The sequence below is a fragment of the Gossypium hirsutum genome, chromosome D08 (genome assembly GCF_007990345.1).
Source record: "Gossypium hirsutum isolate 1008001.06 chromosome D08, Gossypium_hirsutum_v2.1, whole genome shotgun sequence".
Classification (NCBI taxonomy): Eukaryota; Viridiplantae; Streptophyta; class Magnoliopsida; order Malvales; family Malvaceae; genus Gossypium; species Gossypium hirsutum.
This window is the reverse complement of record NC_053444.1, coordinates 17,357,957-17,366,164: the sequence shown is the minus strand read 5'-3', so window position 1 is coordinate 17,366,164 and position 8,208 is coordinate 17,357,957. Positions and strand designations below refer to the sequence as shown.

Genomic DNA, 8,208 nt, shown 5'->3' with positions numbered 1-8,208 from the left:
TTACTCATATTGAGTTTAATAATAAACCCTTTATTCGACTCGTTTTTAGAACTCTGGAGGTAATGCAAAAACTCATGAGCGATAAGGAAGTTATCATAAATCATACACCCCGGCACAAACGTACTCTAGTTCTGACTGATACAAGTCAAAAGAACAGTTTTTAATCTATTAGCTAACGCCTTAAAGATCATCTTATAAATAAACCTACAAAGGCTGATAGGACAGAAGTGAGTCATAACCTTAGGATCATCAATTTTGGGGATAAAAACGATAACAACTTTATTACTATCTTTGATGTCTGTATGCCCATCCAGAACCTCATAACAAAGCTGGAGCACATCCTTACCAACCACCCCACAATTTTCCTTATAGAAAAGGCTTGAAAGCCCATCAATACCAGAAAGCTTGTGAGGATCCATTTGATTAAAAGCTTCAATGAGCTCCATATCAAACACACAACTATCCAACGCACCATTCATATTAGAAGTGATACAATTTGGAATCAAAACCAATGCCCTCTCAAGGTTACCACAAGCCTCGATTTTAAATAGGGAATAAAAGTAATCCCAAGCCACCTGAAGAATACCTCTAGAATCAGAAACCCAATTACCGTTAGGGTCTAGTAAACCCTAAATCTTGTTCTTTTTATTTCTCCTACAAGCCTTAACGTGAAAAATGGGTGTTCCAGTCGTCCTCTTTAAGGCACTCAATCTAAGACCTCTGAGCCCAATACCACTCCTCCTCATACAAGCAACCAAACGCCACCCAAGAGGCTCGGAATCTCTCAATATTTGATTCCAACATTGACCCATCCATTAGTTTATCAATCCTGTTAACTCCACATACAATCTTGCCCTTTTTTAAATTGTCGAAACTACCATCTCCCTAAATGAAGGCAAATGTGATCAATCCAAGTCAACACATCCCTATCACACTGATCCCAAACTCTTTTGATCATGTCCTTAGCCTCGTTCTCCTTGGCCCAACAAGCCTCAAACCGAAAAGATAGCCTCGGATCCCTTATGTCCTCCCTCGGCTTCCTACCCAAAGTATCAAGCAACGCGGCATCATGGTCCGAGCAAGTCTGACATATTATGCTTGAGGATAAAAATAGAGAACAGCCCAGCCAAGAAGCCAAAACCAAGAATCTATCAAGACATTCCTTAACCTCTATATTCCCTTCGCCGTTATTCATCCAAGTGAACCACCCCTTATCGGGTTTGACATCAACCAAGGCAAGCTTCCGAAAATTATCCATACCTACTCTAGGTCTGTCTCCCCCCCCCCACACACTTCTTAACATCATCCATCACTTCATTGAAATCCCCCCCAACAACCAAATCCCCACTCATAAGAGTCCCAACCCTCCGAAGGGTGCTCTACAACAAATGTCTCTTATTAGGGTTCAGATAACCATAAAAGCCCGTGAAACGAATATAGTCATTCCCCTCCATTTTAACCACAAAGTTCACATGATGCTCAGAGTAATTCTGAATAGTCATATCCACCCTATTCCTCCATAATGGCCTCCTTTACGACTATCCAGATCCACAACAAAATAATCATCCATCTTACAACGAACCCGAATACACTCAAACTCGTTAGCCCTAAGCTTCGTTTCATTCAAAAAAATAACAAGATTCTTGACAGTGAGGAGCTTTCTCAACTCACGAATTGTCGCAGGGCTCTCGCACCCACAATAGTTCCAATAAAGGATTTTCATGGCTCCGGGCTGGGCTGATCACCAGCCGCTGCCTTGAAAGGAGAAGCTCCCTCCATTAATTTCCTATGAAACATTCTTATCGGGCTTTCATCCAAACCTTCCCTGTTCCCTACCTTGTTCTTTTTACATTTGATTCTTATTCTTCCGGGATTCTCCCTCATAGTCTAAGACGCTTGCTTACTTGTTAGCGAGCATGATTCCGATACCTCATCCCCTATTTTAACCTTTTCTTTGCCCCTCTATATCATCACTAAATGCTCCTTCTGATCTGTACTTTCGGACCTCCTATCTGCTCCTTTTTGCCCTTCTCTAATTATTACTAAGGTTTCGATTTCATTTTGCCGAAGACTCATACCCTGATTTAGTTGTCCCAATTTGACCCTTAGCCAATTACCATATTGAAATTTTGGATTATCCATGCATTTGATACTTTCAGCTTACCCGCGTTTTTGTGTTTGATGTTCTATACAACTACATATATAGCAAAATGTAGGTAATCATTCATACTTGATGGCACACATGATCTCATCTTCATCAGACCCAACCAAATATACAACACGTCTCAAGGGTTTAGAGATGTCCATTATAACCCTCACCCTAATATATTCAATCTAGCAGTCATCCCTATCTCTCTAATCAATAGCAAAAACCTCTCCTATAGCTCCTCCGACATCAATTGCACTTTTCGGTCCATTCTTTCCAATCAAATGTTCAAAATTTAGACCCAAAATGGCACATAGTATAAATTATAGTTGCTTAAGTCTTGACCTTTCACAAACGGCATCATGGAAAATCAGCATTGATCAAAACTACAGTGGGACAGATTAAAGATCCTTTCTCTATCCTCCTTTGACCCAAATTTCACTCAAAACAGCCCATCCATCATTGCCAAAAAATTCACCGGTTCTTTCGCATACCATAGAGATTTTAGAACCTTATACATTGCCTCCCTATTTATATTCTCCTCAAACATAATTTTTCCAACTTCCCATGCCTCAAATCCCTACATGCCCGAATTTGTACCATTTCAATACACCACTCTTTCTTTTTCAAACTCCAAAAACTTTAAATTTACGAGCATCTCATTTAGATCATCAGCCGTAATGACCACCAAGACAGGAAAGGCGCATAAACAACAAACTCCCTACACATTTAACAGAACCAAGTAAACACAGCCCACCAAGAGTCGCAGTCACCACCTACCAACCCAGACGCAAGCAAAGCACCAGAGAAGCCAAAATGAAAATAACTATATATAGGGGTAAAAGAAAAAAACACAAAATAGCAAAAATATCACAAAACAACAAGCAGTAAACTATCCTAAAATGATGAAACAATAATAGTTCATAACATTCTCAATCGATAAAGAAAGCAACACAAAAAAGGAGTGAAAACCACCCCAAACCTTATTAAAAAGACCCTTACAGTTACATGAAACGGAATGAATACAGGGAAAAGACTGAAAATGCGAGGTAATATAAGAAAAATAAGAAAAACATTAGAACAGCCACCGATCCCAATAATGAGTCAGCACATACCATGAGGCGCAAATAACCAACGAAGGCTTATTCAACTCGATTGCCCTCAAAGAAATCAAGGGAGTATCCACCTTACGAATCAAGAGAGCCAAGCCCCTTAACCACCAAAGCTGGAACTTTATGAAACGCATAGAATAGCAATCCTCTTCACACCTAACAAAGCCAGATTCAACAGCCACCAGGGACCAAAACCTTCGCCCTCACCACAGCTGCAAGGAAAAGAGACAAAAAACATGAAAAAACTCGCCACAGAAGAAGAAATAAGGTAAAATAAAAGTAAAACACGAGTAAGTAGTAAACAAATACTAAAAAAATTGAGAAAGGCTATCCTACAATGATAAAGTAATAACAGATCATGAACAAACTAGTCAAGCAAACAAAGAAACACACGAAAGGGGTGAAAAAATGCCCCAAATCCAAATAGAACAGTCCCTTAAACAGTCCTGAAATATTACAATATTTTTAGAAAATAGGGAAAGAGTTGAAACAAATGAAAACCAAAACTAAAGCAAAGGGAACAAGAAGAAGAACTAGGGGCTAACTCTACCAAAGCCGACGATAGATTAACACTTCCCAAGAAATACGAGCAAGACTAGGGAGAGTTGTCCCGATAATGTGCCCCCAGGTTGATTGAGAGAATTCCCACTTCTTCCACACCGAGAGGTCAAAATCTTTCCCCACCAAACTGGACTTACCAAGCACAGTGTTTAGTAATAAGCAAAAATACTAAAAAAAACCTTCATAACTTGCATAAACAAAATCCACAGGAAAGAATTACAAGAATCACAAAATCCAAAGGAACCACAAGAAGAAAGCACAAGAAATTCACAACATACTAGAGATCGAAGTACATTGAAAGAGGAAGATGCAACTCAAGGGCTAGTTTAGAAAGTAAGAAAGCAAGGTTGAAAGAAAATAACAACTTGAGTTTAACAAAGTAGTAATGAAACTTGAAGAATAACCAAAAAGGATAAAAGAAGCAACGAAAATGACAAATTCTAAAGGCAAAAACCTACCTACTGGTTATTAAAAAAAGAAAAAACAAGAAAGACTTTTATTCATAAAAGAACGTAAAAGCCATGCATAATAACAGTAAAGAGACACGTAACAACATACAAATCAAGGGGAAAAAAAGTTCACCACCAGGGCCACAATATGCACTTGTCAGCATGATCCCACCACTTCAGGGCCAAGAAACGACAAAAACCACCGCTTACAGCAAACACAACTCTAATGCCCCACAAAATTATTTGCAAGAATTTAGACAACAGTCACTAGAACCGCATAACAACACACCACTGCCTAATTGTTCTATTCAAACAAAGATGGACAACCCCACAAAGCAAGAACAAGATTCATCAAAATCTTGGAGAAAATCTTTTTCACTCAATCCCTCCCTACCAGCAGACATTCATCTCCTGGATTTTAGTTGTATATGATAAAAAAAGATGTTTTTAAGCCAAAGTGTAAATCTGAAGAGTTAAGGGAGGTATCCGCCATTTCTAATTGCATTATTGCCTTACTCTGAAGTCTTATGAAATTGTAATAATTCTGTCAAACTAGGTATACATGTATTCTACTACAAGGGTTTGAGCAATGCTCTAAAAAAATAAGCAGGTATTAACTATGATTGTGTTAAACATTGGTATAAAGACTATTAAGGTTGTTAGTTTGTTATCAAATCTAGTAATCAGTTTGATATGAAGTTGGTTAAGAACAGTTACTCTCATATGAATATATAAACATAGTCAATGTATTCACTCAAGACTGAAGAAATATTGATTAAAGAATTACTCAGTAGCTTATCTTTTTGTTCATACATTTTCTACATAGTATCTAACATGGTATTAATCGCCTAACCTCCTAGGGTCGACATCCACTGCTTTTCTATGGCTAATTCATAAGATTCCACGTCCGTTGATCGTTCTACTCCATCCTTTTCCAGTTCGCGATTGATTCAAGCTTTTACTCGTCATGACACAAAGAAATAGATGAGAAGAATTTTGTGCAGTGGCAGCAACATATTAGATTAATCACAGAAGGATATGAGCTGCAAGGTTTTTTAAACGGTACTCTACCTACTCCGCCTAGGTTCGTGGCGTCTCTGGATGGTGCTCTGACTTCAAATCTAGATGCGGATGTCTTTCTTCAACAAGATAAGCTTTTAGCCTCCTGACTAGTCTCCACCATTACTGTGTCTTTATTATCTTCATTTACAGCTGCTAAAATGGCGTGTGATATCTAGACTACTGTCAATCGGCTGCTTGCTACCTCCACCGGTGCTAAAATTTTATGAATCAAGCATGAGTTGCACTCTCTAAAGAAAGGTACGTTAACTATTACCAAATTCATAGCCAAGGTTCAGAACACCTCTGCCCCGCTTGAGGCTTCTAGATCTGTTGTTTCGGAGGCCAAAAAGGTAAAAGTGATTATTGCTGGTCTTTCATTCGACTTTGATACGGTGTTGACTCTCGCATCATTTTCGTTGGAGACACTTCCGTTTCAACTATTGGTTGATGTGCAGATGGAATTTGAGAATCGCCAGACGCAAGCGGTGCAAGACGTACCGATCTATGTGAATTTGGCTGAAGCTTCTCCGGCCTTGGCGGTGACTGAGTTTGCTCTACGTCCTAGGTGTAGCGGTCGCTTCTCTACTGGCTCGCGTGGGCGTAATTTTTGTCCTCAGATGCAGTGCTAGATATGCAATCGATATGGTCATCTCGCTCAATGGTGTTTCTATCAATTCAACTACGACTACGGCGGTCCTAGCAAGCCAACTCCGGCACGATTTCATTCCAGTCCCACGGGTCAAATCTTGCCTAGTAACTTTTCCAATCGTTTGATTATCCATGATGGACCTAGATAGCCTCTGGAGGTCGAACCGACTTCATGAGAAAGGTGGCCATCGTCTTCAGTATTTGGATATGGGGTTTCTAATTGAAGGAACCCTAATTATTTTACTGATGTTTGTACCTGGTCTCAACTAGCCCGCATCTGGTGTATGGCCTGTGTGTAAGGTCACAAAGTGGGCGTGAGTATGGGAGTAATTTGGGTCGTGTATTTTTGGGCGTGATATAGAACGCGGATTTGGGCCTCCTTTTGGGCGTGATATAGAGTGCGAATTTGGGCCTCCTTTTGGGCGTAACTTGGGCCAACAATATTTTGAGCCCACTGCTGGGGTGCCTAGGCCATCTATTTTAGGCCAGCCATTTTGGTTGAATAATTTTAGTGGGCCGCATAATAGGCAGGTTAATATTGGTCAAAATTTTGCATAGAATCCTTCTAAGCCTGTTGCTAATTATGTGAGTTTTGATAGCTCTATGCGACATAATGGTCTCAAGTTTTTGTGGTAGACTAAACCTCGTGCTCGAGTATTTGATTTTGACTCCTCACAGGTTGTTGGGCTGCCCCAAATTCTTGACTTCCATGCATCTGATTTTTCAACTACCATACAGTATGACTCTAATTTTGATAACACTGATTCGTATGTTCCTGTGCCAGTAGGGACCTCGTCTTGGTATTCAGATTCAAGGGCCACTCATCATGTCTATCAGAATGCTTTCGGGTTAAATGCGATAACTTCATATTCAGGTACTTCTTCTTTGGTAATGGAAAATGGTACTTCTGCTAAAATTTCATCTATTGGTAATACGGTTCTGCCTACAACAAAGAAGTTATTACATCTGTCTAATGTTTTATACGTGCCCAGCATCCGGAAAAATCTTATGTCTGTGTCTAAGTTTGCTATTGACAATAATGTGTTTTTTGAATTTCATCTGTCTTATTGTGTTATTAAGGACATCCAGACTGAGGAAACTTTGTTGCGGGGCCAAGTTTGTGATGGTCTCTATCAATTTTCAGCCAATTCGTCAGCTCCATCTGATTCTAATCCTATTGTTCACAACCCCGAGGTTCAAAACTACTCCTCTGCTGATGATATATTTACTCTGTGACATAAAAGGCTTGGTCATGCTTCTGCTGCAATTGTTAAACATGTTCTTGATAAGTGTCGAATTATTTCAAATAAAAAATGTCTTGATAATGTTTATATTGGCTGTCAAAAAAAAGAAATCACATAAATTACCCTTTTTTTGCATTTTACTATCGAATATATGGAATTGTTTGAATTGGTTGTTTCCAATTTGTGGGGGCCAACTCTTGTTACCTGTGGGGGCAATCTGTATTATGTTTCATTTGTAGACATGTGTAGTCAGTTTACCTTGGTTTATTTGATTAAACATAAGTCTCAAGCACTTGATTATTTTCTTCGGTTTCAGAAAATGATTGACACGCAATTTGGAAAGAAAATTAAAAAATTTCAGAGTGATTGGGGTGGTGAGTTTCGTGCCTTTACATCAGTTCTTGCTAGTCATGGGATTCTTCATCGGGTTTCTTGTCCACATACTTCAAAACAAAATTGGGTTGCTAAGCGTAAACACAGGCATATTGTGGAAACCAGCTTACACTCTTGGCCTAAGCTAATCTACCTATGGATTATTGGGGATATGCATTCTACAGTGTTGTTCATCTTATTAATCGTCTCCCTACTATGGTTCTAAAAGGTCAGTCTCTGTATCAGAATCTTTATGGTCATGAGCCTACGTATGATCACTTAAGGGTGTTTGGTTGTTATTATTTTCCATACTTATGTCCTTTTCTGTCACACAAATTGGATTTTTGCTCTCAGCCATGTACGTTTCTAAGGTATAGCTTTCAATATAAGGGCTATCAGTGTCTCACACTAGAGGGTAAGATTGTTATTTCTCGTCATGTTGTGTTTGATGAACATCGATTTCTATTTCGTTCGCCTGCTCTGGCCACTGTTCAATCCTCTTCTAGTTCTCCCACATATGTTCTTGTTGTTCGAACCTCTTCTGTTCAGTCTACTACAAAACCCAGCAACACCACTGTCTCGTCACAAGCTGTACCTCTGCCTCCTGCTCCAAA

At 39.3% G+C, this 8,208-nt stretch overlaps 1 long non-coding RNA gene across 1 annotated transcript; it reads right to left on the bottom strand.

Moving 5' to 3' along the window:
* Positions 1-2,953: 2,953 nt before the first annotated feature.
* Positions 2,954-6,145, bottom strand: LOC107954711 (uncharacterized). The gene is made up of 4 exons (XR_001699658.2): positions 5,340-6,145; positions 5,122-5,223; positions 3,809-3,946; positions 2,954-3,470 (listed from the first exon to the last, which is right to left on the bottom strand). It is a non-coding gene; the product is annotated as an uncharacterized lncRNA (long non-coding RNA).
* Between the last annotated feature and the right edge of the window lie 2,063 nt (positions 6,146-8,208).